This window comes from Stegodyphus dumicola, chromosome 3 (genome assembly GCF_044657685.1).
Source record: "Stegodyphus dumicola isolate Sdum_Otavi_A_Nest chromosome 3, ASM4465768v1".
Taxonomy (NCBI): domain Eukaryota; kingdom Metazoa; phylum Arthropoda; class Arachnida; order Araneae; family Eresidae; genus Stegodyphus; species Stegodyphus dumicola.
This window is the reverse complement of record NC_140770.1, coordinates 265,489,326-265,507,352: the sequence shown is the minus strand read 5'-3', so window position 1 is coordinate 265,507,352 and position 18,027 is coordinate 265,489,326. Positions and strand designations below refer to the sequence as shown.

General features: G+C 34.1%; 1 protein-coding gene and 1 long non-coding RNA gene across 2 annotated transcripts in view; one reads left to right on the top strand and one right to left on the bottom strand.

The window, feature by feature from the left end:
* LOC118204792 (NADP-dependent malic enzyme-like) overlaps positions 1 to 18,027 on the bottom strand; it is a 93,012-nt gene that overhangs the window by 55,338 nt on the left and 19,647 nt on the right. The gene's annotated exons all lie outside the window — the stretch shown is intronic.
* Positions 5,206 to 18,027, top strand: part of LOC118197381 (uncharacterized) — a 68,373-nt gene continuing 55,551 nt past the window's right edge. Inside the window, exon 1 of the long non-coding RNA XR_015040450.1 lies at positions 5,206 to 5,224. This is a non-coding gene — a long non-coding RNA (uncharacterized LOC118197381). The remainder of the gene's footprint in view (positions 5,225 to 18,027) is intronic.

The window sequence follows — 18,027 nt, the reverse complement described above, 5'->3', positions numbered from 1 at the left end:
AATGTTAATAATTAATGATCATATAATCAGATAAATGATAGTCTTGTTATGTTATAATAATTTTAAAAACTACTGCCTGAAAATGCTCATAAAATCAAAGAAAATTATCAGATCTTGTTTAATTTTTTACCTTATTTGTTTCAAAGCATCATATGCTATCAGTATTATTTAATTTTACTTTATTTATACACAAAAGTAAGTTCATAAGTTTTGGGTTTCGAATTTTTACCGTTTTACTAAAGTAAAGAAATTTATGCAAGAATTACGCTTGAAACAAATGCGCAAAATGCAGTAAAAAGTGCTTTTATGAGATATGTTAAATCTTGTTTTCAAAAACTGGGACTTTCATAATCTCATCACTTATACAATGTATCACATTTAATAATTAAAAACAGTTATGTGATGCAAACGCCAGCGGTTTCCGTGTGAAAGTAAGCCAGATCATCCCTACTCTTTCTTACGGGCACACCAGCGGCCGAGCGGTAACGTCGCTGAACAGTGGTAGTTCGGTCCGAGGTTCGAATCCCGCGAACGGGCTGGCTGAATGGATATTCTCGTGGTTTTCCCCATGTGTAACGTGTATACGAGCCAGTTTTCCTTAAAAAGTCCTCCACGAAGGGATCCCTTTATAAAGCGCTGAAATTTTTCGTCAGGGAATATGAATGAAATTTCGAAAGGAAAAAAGAATTCTTTTAGGTAAGTACGACGGTCACTTAATTACATTTTAACGTGAGATCTTCAAAAAATATCTATAAAGCTTCTTCATTTAATCAACTGGGTTCTTTTGAAAACTTTCACTTCATTAATAATTTTTCTTGTTTACTTAATGATATTAATTTTATAATCTCGCTCTTCCAAATGCTTTCAAATTTTTAATACCTTTACGTTTCATTACTATTTTACACATCACATCATGTTACATTCTTTCCCTTACAAAATCGGTTGGCTCTTCCCACTAAGGAAATTTCCTTTCCCTGTCATGAGAAATCTGAATAATGCAATAAAAATTATTGTTATTCTTGAATTATACTTTTTATGGAAACATGGTAATGAGGGTTAGTTTAGCAAATATATTTTATTTTGTTATTAAGAACAATTAAACAAAGTGCATTTTTAAGACAAGCAAAGGTATAAATTATTTGTGACCTCTATAATTTGCAGTTCATGCCACCATTCTTGAGATAAAAACTCTAACATTTTATTGACCAAGTCTCTCGCTTAAAATACTTACTTAAATTAATGTTTATAGCCCTAAACTAGTGCATAATGTTTAATTTAGAAGTAAAATATTCTTTAAGGTTTTGTTTTATTCATTTTCGAGAAATTTCAGCGCTTTTTTGATTTGGCCAATGTACACCAAACAGCACGATACATATCAAACAGTGCTAAATTAACACAATAATTAATAGCACATATGAATCTTTAAGAATCGAAAAATGAATTTTACTGATAGGTGAAAAAAATTACTTAAATATTGAACTTATGGAGTAGTCGAGAAATTTTGTAATTGATAGTTTAAATAATTTTTTGGTACGTGTCTGTTAAACGTCACTCTCGGCTTAGTAACCTGTTGATTAAATGTCTTGACAGGTAAGTGTCCCGTAGCTAAATGTCTTGACGGCTAACTTTCTGTGTCGGCCAAATGTCTTGTCTGCTAACTGTCCGTGTGGGCTAAATTTCCTGTCGGCTAACTGTTCGTGTCGGCTAAATGTTCTGTCGGCTAACTGTCCGTGTCGGCTAAATGTTCTGTCGGCTAACTGTCCGAGTCGGCTAAATGTCCTGTCGGCTAACTGTCCTTGTCGGCTAAATGACCTGTCGGCTAAGTGTCCGTGTCAGCTAAGTATCCGTGTCGGCTAAGTGTCCGTGTCGGCTAAGTGTCCTGTCGGCTAACTGGTGTCGGTTAAGTGTCCCGTTTGATAAGTGGTTGTCGGCTAAGTGTCCTGTCGGCTAACTGGTGTCGGTTAAGTGTCCCGTTTGATAAGTGGTTGTCGGCTAAGTGTCACGGACCCGGTAAAACTACGAAAACGCCCATGTAGCCAGCCCGTTCGATGGAATTCGACCCTCGAACCGAACTATCAGTGTTCAGCGTCTTTAGAGCTCCGCCGCTTGTAGGTGCCCCGTAAAATCAGAAACTGACTATTAATGAGAGCCACTTCTGAAGCGAAGAACACATTTTAAAACTGATACTTGAATTTATTAACCAGGCAATTTTTACTAGTACCATGCAAGCTGTTATGTAAAATCACGTTTTCTATGCAAGTCGGTGATATATCATTCTGTACGCATGTAATTTTTTTAATCCAAAGGGGCTTTATCCCTAAAGGACTATTGTTTTCGATTTGCGATTTGGTGTTCGTTCACTATAAATGTCCGTTTAACTTTTCAAACTATTGCCACCAAATGTTATAGTCCTGTATTATATTTGAAGAAATTAAATAATGAAAAATCTGCATAAATGCATGTATATTTCTCGCATTGTGATAAAACAAGGGTATATAGAGCCATCGAATTTTGAATGACATAATCCTACTGCGAATATGCGGGCATGTGGTAGCCCAAATCTGAAATTTGGAATTTGTTTAATTATCGATTTCATAGTTTATAAAAACTAAGTTTCTTTGGACGTAATTTAAAATCTGAAACCTTTCGGAATTTCTTTTTGTTTGTCTTTTTTTTTCCTTTGAACTAATTCCATCAATCTACAACACCATTTTTGAAAAATAATCATGGCGACAGTATTATTCAAAAAAAAAAGGTTCAAAGCTTTCATTTGAATTTTGCAATGCAATGCAAAATAATCTTATTTTCTTGCATAAAGTCTAGTGAAAGTATTCTAAAAGTATTTGTATACAGAAAAAAGAAATGTCAACAGAAATTTTGAAAAACAATACTTGAAATTTGCGAACTTTTAAAATCTCGCCTAAAATTCGCAGAAATAAAGAGCGTGTATGATTTTCAAAATTACTATTTAAAAAATTTCCAAAAAAGTGGCGCAGAATACTTTTGCTTCTTAAAGAAAAGTAGCTAACGTAACACACTTCGAAATGGAAAGTTTCATCCTTTGTAAAACTCAAATTTATTGAAATCAATGTATAATTTTTGAGGACGAATGATCGGAAGTTAATTCTTGAATATTTTAACACTTACTTTTATAGCTGATCATGGAAAATTTAAGCAGAGGAAATGAAATTCGCATCATATGCAGCAGACCATTCGTTCTACTTAGCTTCGAAATATTTGTGCATTTTGTAGAAACCAGTTGTGCAAATTGTACAGTAGGGTCAAAAATTCAGAACTAAATGTCCACAATAATACCCAATTTATAACAACAATGGCATCTGTCCTCCCAAGGAAATTTTGTTTACCAAATATAAACTGAAACCTTTAATAATCTAAAGGAAAAAAGACTACATCATTTGAACATCTATAAGCATGAATCAGTCAAAATACAACCATTTCCTAAATACGTCATGAAATACTTATCGTGATAGCATCATTAAGTTATTTTAGAGAACAGCATGACTAATGTTCTTTCAAAATAAAGGCGCATTACGCAGTGTCATTTCTAAAACAAAAAATTTATCATTCGACTAAATTGGAATGTTTATTGTTCTCAACGTATTCAGGAGGAAAACAGAAATTTCCTGATTTTTGTTTATGTTGCTCAAAAATATCTCTATGCATTTTTCATTGCTTTGTCGTTGCGGAAGCGGCAATTTTTTATTTTCATAACGTTAGGAACATATTTGAGATGATAAATACATAGTACAGACTCTCGTAAGTATTTACGGTAAAATGCTGAGCGCAGAATGTAGGACGATTTATTAGTGTTCTACTATCTTATCCATTCAGCCGTTGGTAAGCCAGTAATAGTAATGTGAAGTAGGTTTGGTTTATTTGCTTATAGCAAAACACTCTAGGGCTATCTGCCTAAGGAAAGGGATGCCTGCATGGAGAACTTTCTAAGGGGAACTGGCTCGTATACCTCGTTACCCATGGCGAAAACCACGAAAACGCCCATGCAGCCAGCCCGTTCACGGGATTCTAATCTCGGGCCGAACTAACAGTGTTCAGCGATTTTACCGCTCGGCCGCCGGTGGTCCTAGTAATGTGAAGTAATAATACACGCTGAATATGGCAGTTCATTTTTTAAATATAATTAAAAAACGTTTATTAGCAAACGTTTTAGCTAGCAAGTTTTCAAATATTATGGTTGTCAAAGATAATATGAATAGCATTTTTCATGCAACATCTGTTAATATGCGACCTGAACTTTAGCGTTCCCGTAGTGAAAACAATAAAACATGATTTCATGAAACCAGAAAGCATGCTTCAGAAACCAATACGTATATTTTTGGGTACATAAATGTAATAATATACGATTTTTCTGAATAATATACGTATATTTCCGAAGCCATGTTGTCTGGGCAGGTATTAACAAAACAGCAGATTAAACAACAGTTCGTTCTGAATATCTTGAGCAAATGAACTGAAATGTAGTAAAAAAAAAAGGCTATGCCATAATACTGAAATTTAAACTAACGATACCATTCAAAAAAGGCTCACAAGCGGTAAAGTTGCTGAACAGTGGTAGTTCGGTCCCAGGCTCGAATCACGCGAATGGGCTGGCTGCATTGGCGTTTTCATTGTTTTTACCATGTGTAACGTGTATACGACCCAGTTTCTTTAGAAAGTCCTCCACGAAGGCATCCGTACTCTTACGCAGATAGCCCTCGCGTGCTTTGCCGTAATCAAACAAACAAACCGGGATAAAATTTCACGGATTTATAGCCATTCAAGCTAGGCCGCATATACGTTATAAAAAATGCAATAATTCACAACCCACTTGACATAAATAAGCATATTTTTTCAACCATTTGCCAAAAATCAATTGGCAATAAATTAAACTTAAATCAAGAAGTTAACGATGCTCTAACTTCGTGTACACAAATAAATGGGAAAAAAAGTAAATTATCTAATTTTAAACATGACCCTCACACTCTAATTATGTCGTCGATAATATCAGTAGAGGTAGACAAGGAAAATGCTCATAGATAACTTTTTTTTTTTTTTTTTTTCAAGTAAACATAACAAAATAATGTCGCGCACCCGCATAATGATGGGGGAAAAAGGGTGGCCCAAATAATTTTCCTCACTTCAGCCTTGCTTGGGTTTGTTTCGCTTTACAAACATCTTCTCCCGAAATCTGCTACGCACGTCTGACGTAAGTATATCAGCTACTTTTCCTTCATTTTATTTAGAAAATCAGCCGACCGTTCAATCGAAGTTCCTTACTCCAGCAAACATTCTCTTACGGTGTACCGCACTTTTTTATCAGTTTGAATGAATGAAAAGCCCTGTTTAATTTATTATACAGATACGACACGAATTACATTTTAATTTTTGTCCCTATTATTTTCTGTACGATGTAAAAAATATTATTTGCAATATGAATAAACTTAAATTTATTTTGGTAGGAAAACAATATTGGACAGCTCGAAAGTATCATTTAATATGTGTGTTTATGTTATCAAAGACAGAAAATAACATGAGAAGCTGGCATAATCATATTTTTATTGCCTACATGATTTAAAATTTCGTACGAAAACATTAAATTGGCTTAAATTTTGAATAAAACTATCTATTTTGAGAGCCATCTGACGCACTCCCTCTACTTCAGAAGCAAAGGAAAAAAATTCTGAAAGATTTCAGATTTTAAAGGTCGCCCAAGGGTTTGCTAAGGTTTCTTACGCTCTCGCTAAGCTCTCAGTTTACCAGTCTGCTGTTATATTCACTTCTACTAACCAATTTTTATTGTCTTTTTAGTTTTATTATTCAGCATCATTTGCTTCGCACTTACACCACTAACAATTCTACAGTAAAATTACACAACTTTTAAAAGCATCATAGCAGTATACGTTTAGAATTTTCGATGAAGCGTTAAGTATTGGCACACAATTTTCTGCTTTTTTTTTTTTTTTTTCCCAGTTCATCGTATAAGTGAAAGTTTCATGAATTAATTACATAGAATCATGTCAGTGTTTCTTACTAAGATGGCTTTACAAACTGGTTTTTGTCTTTTTATTATTCACGTTTTGTATGTATGTTCATTCATTAAATTTCACGTCCTCGATGCTTACGCCACATAAAATTCGATTCAACAGCAAACTCAGAAAATATTTAAAAATAGCATACCTTTAGAATTTTCGGTAGACAGTCTCGCGAGCTGCAGATAAAAATGTTTTATTCCGCACAGTGTTGTCTCTGCTCGCTCTGAAATAGTCGAGTTTGTTAATCAAAATTCCGTTAAAGTTTTACAAAATATGAAATAGATATTAAAAGAAATTCAAAATTGAAATTTTGTGCTTCCAGGTGTAAAATGTCGGGTGGAGGACTACGTTAGTCAAAATTTGATGGCACGGTTGTTGGTAACTTTCTTTTTCACAATGCGAGAAACATACATACATTCATGTACATTTAATTTCTTTAAATATAATACAGGGCAATAATATTTGGTGGCAACAATTTTAAAAGGTAAGTCGCCGTTTATAGTGAAACGCCAGAAAATACAGTTTTGAAACTAATAACCCATCTGGGTTTTTGCCCTGCCTTTTGCGCACAGTCACTCAGTCGTGGGTTGCATCTGTACACAGTGGTAAACTGATGAAATTCCGATTTCTTTTGGATCAAAAGATCAAATAAGAGCGGCATGTTAACTTAAACATTAACATTTATTGACTATTAATTTCAAATGAAATCGACACTCAAACGTTTATTTTACCAGTTAATAAGCCTCGAAAGGTCTTCAAGCACATCGGTTACTTTCCAATCATTTTATTTGAATTTTTAAATAAAACTTGTCCAAAGGTTATCCCAAGACTGTTAATGCTTATCAAACTTAATCGAAAGTAATCCTTTTAGCCAAATACAGGATCTATAACTGAGGAAAACGCAATTTTTTTATACAGTTTTATAAAACATTTTGAATTAATATATAGTATTTCCATTCATTCCTTCAAATATTTTCAGCGTAAATTTCTCACTCTTAACAATACTATTTGCAGGTAAAATTGCTTGTTGTGATATGGCATGAAAATATGTCCTATCTCTCAATACACATTCAACAAATGGCAGTATGATTAAAGCTGCGAAATAATTTCCAGTTTCTTCCGATAACTAAACGAACTGGAGTATTCCAGACTTTTTCAATGTTATGTTACAAAAATAAATACCAACCGTTCGCTCACCAAAAAGGTACAAGGTACAAAATACAAATTCCAAAAGAAAAAAGCAAAACTAGTCTTCGATAGGTATAACGATATGTATACTAGGAAAACTAAATCTGAAAGACAGCATTAAAAATTATCTTAGTATTAAAAATCACAGTTTTAAATTTACATGAAAAAAAAAGCATGGAACACATTGCATTTGATTTAATTGATATCTATTAAGATGTATGACGTAAATATTAATGAATAAATTTGAAACTGAAAACTTTCAGCAGTTCATTCAAGCAGAAGTTCCTTTCATCTGTCAGTCAAGCCCCATCTGTGGTCCAGCGGTTAAGGTCGCATCTGTTCGACCCGGATTCGAATCCAAGGAAATATAACCATGCATGGTGGCAAAATTCTACGATTTTTACCGATACGTAAACCTAAAAGCGAGCCAGTTTCTTTTAGAAAGTCCTCTAAGAAGGCATGCCTCGGCTAAAGGAGATAGCGCTAGTGTGCTTTGCCATAGTCAAATAACCTAACCATCATGTATCTGTCGATTTATTTTGCCAGTTTTAATGCTAAGAAAGAAAGTTTGGTTTATTTAATTATAGCAAAGCATTCACGGGCTATCTGCCTAAGGAGAGTGATGCCTTCGTGGATGACTTTCTGGACATTGGCTCGTATACACGTTACACATGGGGAAAACCTTGAAAACACCCATGCAGCCAGGCCTTTCGCCTGGATTCGAACCAAGGTTGGAACTACCAGTGTTTAGTGGCTTTTACCGCTAAGCCAGTGATGGGGTTTAAGTAAAAAGGTTTCGCTAAAGAGAAAAGTATGTCCACATTTTCAAAGCTCAGAAAGGGGGGATTTGTCAAGCTATGATTACGTTGATAAAACTCTGCGTGTCACTCCTGGTTTAGTTGATTATGGCAAAGCACACTAGGGCTATAATGCTTAAGGAAAGGGATGCCTTCGTGGGGAACTTTCTAAGGGAAATTGGCTCGTATACATGTTACAGACAGGGAAAACCACGAAAACGTCCATGAAGCCACTCCGTCCAATGGATTCGAACCCAGGACGGAACTACCAGTGTTCACCGATTTTACCGCTCGGCCACCTTGACGTATTAGCGTATTACAAATATACTTTATAAGTCCGTTTAATTTATTTAGACTTGTTGAGAGCTTAACACCGAACGTAATTTTAAAATTTGAAGAAAAGCTCTTCCTGTAAAAAATTTAAAACTTTTTGTAAATGAATGCTTTGTATTAAAAAAAAAAAAAAAAAAAACTATTTCAACATGAATCGCCATTTAATCTATCACTCAGGTAGTTTTTCCTTAAAGAATTCTTTAATCTTTCACTTATAAAATTCTAAGAAGGATTTTCACAAACGCATTCCGAACAGTGTGGAAATTCCCACCGTTCCAAGAAACTCAGGTTTGCGGAAATGACGTCATATATCCTCATTTCACCTGCAGAATTAATAGCGGATGCATAAAACACAAAATTCACAACTCAAATGTGCTTTAACTTCCTTTACCAATATTAAAATGTATCTAACATGATAATCGACTCCCACAATGAATTCAAAAATGGATTTTATAACCGCTTCAGTTATTTTGCTGGCATTATATCCTAAACAGAACAAGTCATAATTCAATTACAATTTAATTAATTATTTAATCACAATGAAATTGCTATAAGTAATTATATTACAATGCAATGCAATTAATTACACTGTAATTGCAATTACTTGTAATTATAACCCAATTACAATGTTACCGGAATTACAGTTTAAGCAATTACATTGTAATTGTAATTTGAAATCCTTCAATCACAATGTCATTTTAATTACAAATCGGCTAAAAGCAGACAGTTCCAATGTAATTGCAGTTACAGTTTATTCAATTACTACTTAATTGTATTACAAAGTAATTGTATATTATAAAGTAATTGTTACAGAAAAATAATTGTATATTATAAAGTAATTGTAGAAAGTTAAAAAGAAAGAAAACTCTGAAAGAGTTCAGATTTTAGCAGTCTCCCAAATAGATTTGTTAAGTTTTTTTACGGTCTCGCTGAGTTCACAGTCTGCTGTTAAACTGACTTCTGCTAACTCATTTCTATTCGTCTTTTTAGCTATTTTTAGCATTTTTTTGCACTTACCAGTACTTAATTCAACAGAAAAATTAGAAAAATTTTCAAATCAGCATAGCAGTATACGTTTAGAATAGAATTCTCGATACAGCGTTTAGTGTTGGCATATATTTTCCCGTTTGTTCCCCCAGTCTTTTCTCAGCTCATCATATCAACTGTTCATTTTTCTTAGTAGAATGGCTTGGAAAAATTGTTTTTTGTCTTTTATTATTAAAGTTTTTGTTATTAAAGTTTAAATTTATTCATGAAACATCATTTCTTCGTACTTCAGCCGCATAAAAATTGAATTCAACAGCATAATCATAAAATATTTAAAAACAGCATACCTTTAGAATTTCCGATATATAGTCTCACGCGCTGAAGATAAAAAATATTTCATTCCCTGCAGTGTTCCACAGCTCGCATTCAAATAGTTTAGTTTGTTAATAAAAAATTCCTTAAAGTTTTACAAAATATGAAATTCGAAATTAAAAATTCGGGTTTTCAGGTGTACAAGTTCAGTAAAGGAGTACATTATTTAAAATTCGATGGTCCAAGGTTCCGTCGGTTTGCAACTACTTTGCAACATGATTCATGTCAACGTTACAAAGTAATTATTAATTTGTATTACAATTAAAAGTAATTATTAATTTGTATTACAATTAAAAATTAATTATTAGTTTGTAACTGCATATATCTAATTACAGTGTATTTACAATTACATGCTTCAACTACAATGTAATTGTAACTGCAATTACATTTTGTCCAACTCTGATCTTAGACGGGTTTTTAATTTCTAAAAAGAACTGATCTTTATAACTATCAGAAATCTCGCAAATTTATTTCAAAATAATAACAATTTCTCTAGTTTTCTAAAAAGAAAATATTTTACGAAATGGTGGTGTTTGGTGTATTTAATTATGACAAAGCACACTAGGGCTATCTGCCTATTTTACGAAATGAATTTAAAATTTAGTTTTACCACCTTCCATGAAGAAGATAAAATTTCCTAGAAATTTTCGATTGCTTGTTGTTTTATCGATTAGAACATGGTTTGCACCCTAAAAAAAGCTATGCCTTCGTGGAGCACGTTCAACGGGAACCATGCTCATATTTAAATAACAGAAGGTAATACCATGAGCAGCGAACTGTCAACTGATCCCAAGGAACTCGTATTAATCTGAGGTTTTATTCGCTCTCCTAACTTACGGAGCTTTTCTGAAAGTGTGTGTGTGTGTGTGTATTTAATTATGGCAAAGCACACGAGGGCTATCTGCCTAAGGGGAGGGATGCCTTTCGTGGAGGACTTTCTAAGGGAAACTGGCTCGTATACACGTTACACATGGGGAAAACCACGAAAACGCCCATGCAGCCAGCCCGTTCGCGGGATTCGAACCTCGGACCGAACTACCAGTGTTCAGCGACTTTACCGCTCGGCCGCTGGTGGGCTGCTTTTCTGAAAGGAATTAGCTTGATGTTTCTAATTCCCCTGGTGTAAACCTACAGTCAGATTAGGTCCATGAATTTTATTATGGCCAAAAGTCTAAAATTTTGCCTGTTGTAGGCTTAAGCCTTGGGCATCTTATAGGAAAAAATACAAATCTGCCTCTGTTCCAGATTTGAATGGAATCTCCCGAGGAACTGATTAAAGGGTCTCACGCCTCTACCCCTACCATCAACCTCTCGGAAGACTTTCAGCTCGACAGTATTTTAAGTACCCTCGTGCCGCAAAGGTAATGTACACTTAAAAAACATCTATTCCACTTCCAAGATAAATTTAGGTCTCAGATATGGCAGCTTGCTCTCTTACCACCATGCCAACAGGGCGGCAGCTCCTATATCAACTCCTATATATATTACATATTGAGAAAATTAGAAAGCAAAATAGTATTTGAGAATTAAACTCATGAAAAATAACAATCAGATTTTATTTACTTTGGAAATTGCTGAGTTAATTCTCTTCAGCATTTTTTTACTTAATATCAAGAAAACCTCAAAATTTCGCAGTCTCTTTATATCTAGCAAAATTTGAATCTTGCTTTCCCTCTAACATTTAGGAGAGAATAAATTGCTCCATCATTTGAAGACATTTTCCCAGTACTTGAGAAAAATCATTAAAATTGGCATTCAGCAAAATCTACAGAAAACGGAAGGTAATACATTGCAAGAATATAACTGAAACACGTGTACGTGCTATGCAAAACACACATTCATCCAAGTTAATTAAAAAAAAAAAATGCAGTTCAAAACTTGACACGAATACAGGAATAAATCTAACAATATTCTGCATTAGTCAGGAACCCTTCATTGGGCAACTGGATTCACTGTCATACAGGCTAAAGTAGCTTCTTTTCCTCCTTTCTTTACTCTAGAACGTTAATAACAACCAATTGGTATAAATAATTTTATTCTAAAAATCAGAATCAATAATTTGACAAGAAAGATCAGCATTAAGATGGACATAATATTCAATAATGTATATATAAAAGAAATATAAATAATAATCTCTTAGGGACATAAATTCTAGGAATGCTGAACGACACTACCAACCTTCAACTGCTTTTATCTGATCGAACACTAACAGACCTCTTCAGTAAACAAACAACCTCTAAATGGGCGAATAAATAAGACAGCTGAAAGCTGGTAGTTCGACCAAGATTCAAATTTATCCTGGCTTTTAAAATTTCGTTTATAAATACACATAGTAGCTTTCTACGGACAATTAATTTAATTATGTTTGATTGAACTTTATGGACTCCATGAACTGCGGAGTTCATTAACTTTATTTTTAATGCTAATGTATTTTATTTTTAATATCTATACTATTAAAATCTGTGTGTTTGTTCATAACGCCATCTCCTCCGGGAAGTTCAGTTTCCAGAGAGGATTCCAAAAATTCGTGAGAAGACATTTCAACCATTTTCATCTTCGTACGACTTCAGCTGAGATATTATTAGATCAGCTGAGATATTAATTAAAAACTCAGAAAAGGCTAGTTTTCGTACTCATTTCTCCGAGTGGCAGCAGTCTCGCACGCTGGAGATAAAAATCTGCTTTAGTACGAAAAGTGTTGCCACTGCTCGCTTTCAAATCGTTAAGTTTGTTAATAAAGAATTTGCAAATTTTCAAGTTTTATAAAATGTAAAATAAAATTAGCATTGACAAATATTAAACATATCATTATATAAAGTCATAGTCTGACGTTGAAAAATGCACGCAACACCATGTAACGTCATTGTCGAAAAGGTTTTTCAATCGATTTTCAAATCTGATCTATCCTCTGGCGCTAAGATTATGTTCAATTCATTTAAATTGTGATTTAGGAATTTGATCGCATTAACAGTCAAATTCATGCGCAGGTAACAATGAATGATTGAATTCTTTTGATTTCAAATTCTACCATAATTAGTAATTTCACGGGAATTTAAAAACTGAACAATATTTGACAAACTGAAAAAAATTAGTATATTAATTTTTAAGGTTCATTTAGTTGTTTTATCTACTTAACGTTGCAAGAAATCAAAATTGTATGATAATAAGTTTGATCGAAAAACAAGGACATGTTAGAAACATTCAATGCTAAATCATACAATTCTTATTCTAATATTTAATTTCTGTATCGAATTTTGGAAATAATGTTCTATTGATAAAACGTACTGTCATCGCAAATGCAGCATTTGAAAAAATATACAATTCGTACAATCTCAAAAAAAAAAAAAAAAAAAAAAAAAAAATTACTTTCAAAATTTGATCGACAGCATACAAAAAAATTTATAGAGTCAAAGCCAAATAAAAAAGTGCCAAAAAAATTCTGCAGCAATTAAATTCAATATCTTGGATTAATGTATGAATTTAAATGTTTATTCTCTTTTTCGAGTCTTGGATCGGCTCAATGTCAAATAAAAACAGGTTTTATAAACGAGTGCAAGAAACTAGGTTAGCTGAAATTTTATTCTTGAATTTCTAATGGAATTTTAAAAATAAAATATTTATGCAACTTTTATTTTACCTTTCACTCTACAACATAAAAAATGTAAAACTAGTCTTACAACCATGAACGACTCTGCAAAAATTAACATACCTTTAATGCAGATCGAGTTGGTTAACTAAGGCAAAACGCTGAAAGGCTGGCACTCCTATCTTTTTTTTAGCTGTAGGTAATTAATAATGGCAAAGTACGACGAAAGTATCATCTGTCTCGTAGACGCTGCTTTAAGAAAAATTGGGTAACATTTATTTGGCAGAAGAAAAATACCCAGAATTCTCGAATTCAATAAGCCCGTTCCCGTTTCCTTAAATTTACACTTATGTCTCTATGCTTGATTGCACACTGCGCTTCTTTTAATGGACAGTCGCTTTGACAGAGTCCATTAAAAGATAACTCTTAATACCGTTTAAATAACAGAGGCCGTACTAAGGAAGTACACAGTAATTTAACAGTTGCAACAAGCGATGAAATGAAAATCCGGCACAAGAACATAAAATGAAAAGGACATGTAAACCAAGAAGGTGAAATTTCATATCTTGAAAAGGACTGCCTTTCATTCTAACGGTGTTGCTGTCTGATCGGTAGAATTATAGTTGAATCATTTTGTTAGAGCTATCTTGTTCTAGCAACAACTACAGCGAACAAAGCAAATCAGCGCGTATTTAAAAAAAAATATTCGAACTGGCCTTTAGAACGGGTGCTATCATGTATCACGACAGCGCCAGATAGTATGCTGTTGAAGTGATGTTGTAAAATTAAAGTTAATATGGAAAGCCATTCAGCAACAATCGTTTTCTAGAAAACTTCTTTCTTTCGATTTTCATTGTTCCCGTCTATATAAAACACTCTGAATGACAAGTTTGATTCCGTGAAAGATGTCAAAATTTGACTGCAAATTTCACAACAGAATAGAACAGTTGTGAAATACATTGCTATGCATTTCACGTCTGTCTTTGAAAATAAACATCATATTTTCTACCAAAAAAAAAAAAAATCTTCAAACTGGAAGACAGTCGTAAGAATCGTTAGTTATATCATATAATGGAGCGCTCTTTTTCTTAAGAATGCTTGCATTTTATTTTAAAATCAGATATGAAATTTTTCTGTCATCCAGTGGCCTTTCCGTTTTGTAGCCTAAATGGCGCCAAGCGAAGAAACAGTTACCATAAATTTACACCAGAAAACTTTTAAATATTTCCGATACACCTGGAAGATAAATCTCTCAAATCATAAAACTTAATAACACTAAAATCCAGTGTGAGAAATGCATAGACCATATAAATAGAATCCACATGTAAAAAGTATTTTTCCCTTATACAGGGTGATTCTAAATTGTTTTTACAAACTAAGTTGTGATAGTACTCATCCAGATGAGCAATAATTACCATAGAACATAGGGTCGCATTCCACTCAGACAGGCAGAAAAGAGGAATATTAGAATTTCGACCTGAACTTACAGTGTTAGGAGAGCGAAGGAACGAGACCAAAAACTGCACAATCAGTTCAGTGAAAAACTTACAAAGAGTGCACAAAACGGATAAAACTGAAAACTTGGCGTTCGACTGTTAATTCAAGCTCAGACTTTGATGGCAAACACTCAGATGCACATCTTTGGTTGACAAGGTCTCAACCTCGCAAACGATTGCAACAAGTTAATTATCTAAATTATTTGCGGGGAATTATCTATTAAGGGGAAAATTATCAGGCGAAATCTATTAGGGAAAAGTTTTTTGCCCCTTTGCCATCTTCTATCCTGTCCTCCTGGACTTAACTATGCTGCGCTCATCCTACTAGAAGCGCCCTTCTATGGGACACGAAGTTCTGACAGCCAGAACCCAGCATGAAATTTTCATGCTAATCTCGGCATACAGCGGAAGCTGGAGTTAGTTGATAATAGTATGCACTTTATTAGATAATTAACTTGTTGCAATCCTTTGCGAGGTTGAGACCTTGCGAACTAAAGATGTACATCTGAGTGTTTACCATCAACGTCTGAGCTCGAATTAACAGTCGAACGCCAAGTTTTCGGTTTTATCCGTTTTGAGCAATCTCTGTCAGATTTTCACTAAACTGATTGCGCAAATTTTGGTGTCTTTCATTCGCTCTCCCAACACTGATGCAAGTTCAGGTTGGAATTCTATTATTTCTCTTTTCTGCCTCTCAGAGTGGAGTGCGACCCTACGTTCTACGGTGTTCATCTGGATGAGTACTATCACACGTCTTAATATGTAAAAACAATTTAAAATCACCCTGTATACTGGAAAAGATAGCAAACTGGAAGGCTTAGAAGTGAAGGCAGTGAGGATGATGTATGCCGATTTCTCGGAGATTACGTAACAGAAATTGCGAGAGACGACGGAGTAAGAGGAAGGGGATTGTCCGTTAGGGAAATGATGCAGGAAAGAGAGAGTTTTAATTCGTTAGCTCACTGGAACTATGATTTTCTTTCTCTATTTGGCCCTGTGGAGAAATACGAGGTTTAGCGTTTGCTTTGGTTGATGTGAAAGACTTCAAGTGCCTAGACTGATATCTTCTCCTGACAGGCAATTAAAATATCTTACAAAGCTGCCATAAGTTTAGAGTTCTTTCATGATATATACTTTTCTTCAGTCATTGTATAGAGTCAGGTATTTTGGCAGCAGGAGACGTGAAAAATGTGCAATGCTCTCGAACCTGGACCTCTCGAATACGTGTCAAGTATGCTTCCAATTACACCACGAAGTCATAGGAAAGGAGAGAGAAAATACCTTATATACTTCCCGCCTTTCAAAAGCGACTGGTAATTAGAAGACCCAATCACCAAATCCTTCTGGTGACGAATTGTTGTCTACCACCTTTTAGTTCGGGCGCCCTTGTAGAGTCATTAGGTTATATCGATGCTAGAGACGTGAAATGCCCTAGCCAGGACTTGAACCTGGACCTCTCGAAGAGTCGCCGAGTGTTCCACCGTTACAGCACGAAGGCATGCTAAAGCGAGGGAGAAAATACCTAATAATTAATTAAAATAAACAGTGGATATTTTTCCTTTCAACCTTTTTTTGTAAAGCTAAGTTTGCGGATGTCTGTCGTAAATGAAAAAAGTACTATAAAAGTATGTAGTAGACACCTAACAAAACCTAAGAGCGTAGAACAAGCTTTCATTAAACAAAAGCTCGGATTAGACAAAAAAAAATTAGCATAAATAAAAATAAAACTCTAAAAATTTTTATAATTAATTGTTACAGTTTAACCACTCCCCCTTTTTTTCAGGAGCACCAAAAAGGTCCCAAAATGGTTTTGGAAATATTTCAAAATTTTTTTTATCTGCAGAAAGAATACTTGCATTCATGTTATCGAAAGAAATGGAAATATATTGCGAGAAAATATTTATAATGCTTTTGGTAAATTATAAAATTCTAATTATAATTCTTAAATACCTGTTTAAGCCTGTCTTTGATACTGAAAGTATATATGCATCCCTCTAGCATACATAATACAAAAGTAAAAGCAATATTTCTGACATAATTGTCAGATTTCAGGACCGGAAGTTTGAAAGCTAATTGAATCCTTTAAAATTTAACGATCCGAGTTTTGCTTTATTGAATTTTCAGGATCGATATCGATCTCTTGGAAACACCTGCGGGAAAGCTATCAGATAAAAAGACGCGGATAATATTTGAGTTTAAATTGATTAGTTTGACGTAGCTTTAGCAAGGCTTTGGTTGAAAGTCAACAGCTAGAGGGAGGGAGCGATTAGATTCACAAAGTGGCAGGATTCTGAAGTTAATCAAAAAACTTCAGCTACAGTTCTGAACTGATATTTTAAAACAAATAACAGTTTGATGAAAATCATTATAACATTTCCTGATTTGTAATTTTATATTTTTTAAGTTTATTTCATATTCTGTAGGTTATTTGTTATTCTGTACTTCATGTACAGGAAAATTACAGCGACCTTCCACAGCAGCTATAATGAAGAGCTATAGAAGCTAAAATTCATAAAGAACTTCCAGCCTAAGACACCACTCTCCATAATACTAATGCTCTGTAAAGATATTCAAATACTATATGATTAATCGAAATGACTGATATAGTTTAAAATGGATATAATAGACAACCGCTTAATTTGATATACTTCAAACGAAAAAGAAAGTATGTGATTCTTAGGAATGCCACCAAAAGATTCATGTATGAATTAATTTCAGTGGAGATTCTTTGGATTAGTTGTAATACACTGGATACGAAAGGCGTTTCATCGCTTTGCCTCCTACATCTTCGAAATTTAAACTAGAACACCCCCACCTCGCGATGAATTGAAGATCCTGAAACATTTTAACCTTTTCCATATGCGTAGATCATCGTAAAAGCTGACTATATTGAGAAGCCAATAACAGCAGATATGCTGAAATAAGAATTTGATTGTCATTCTGGGGCAGTTTTCGTAATTAAACGAAATCCGAGAATTATTGTAAAACTCTCACTTGCCTATTCAGCATTGGCCACTCCTAAGGCCAGATCTGGTGGCCATTTCGTTGTGGAGGCAACTAATAGGCGTCCACCGTTGCTTCCTGTGAAGGGACAGACAGTTACAACCATGAACTGCACATGTTTTCAGTGAACACATAAATTTTCAACTCTATACACTGATTTATATTTCTCAGGGTCAACTTCAGTTTTCATACACACGATACCTAACTGAACTGCA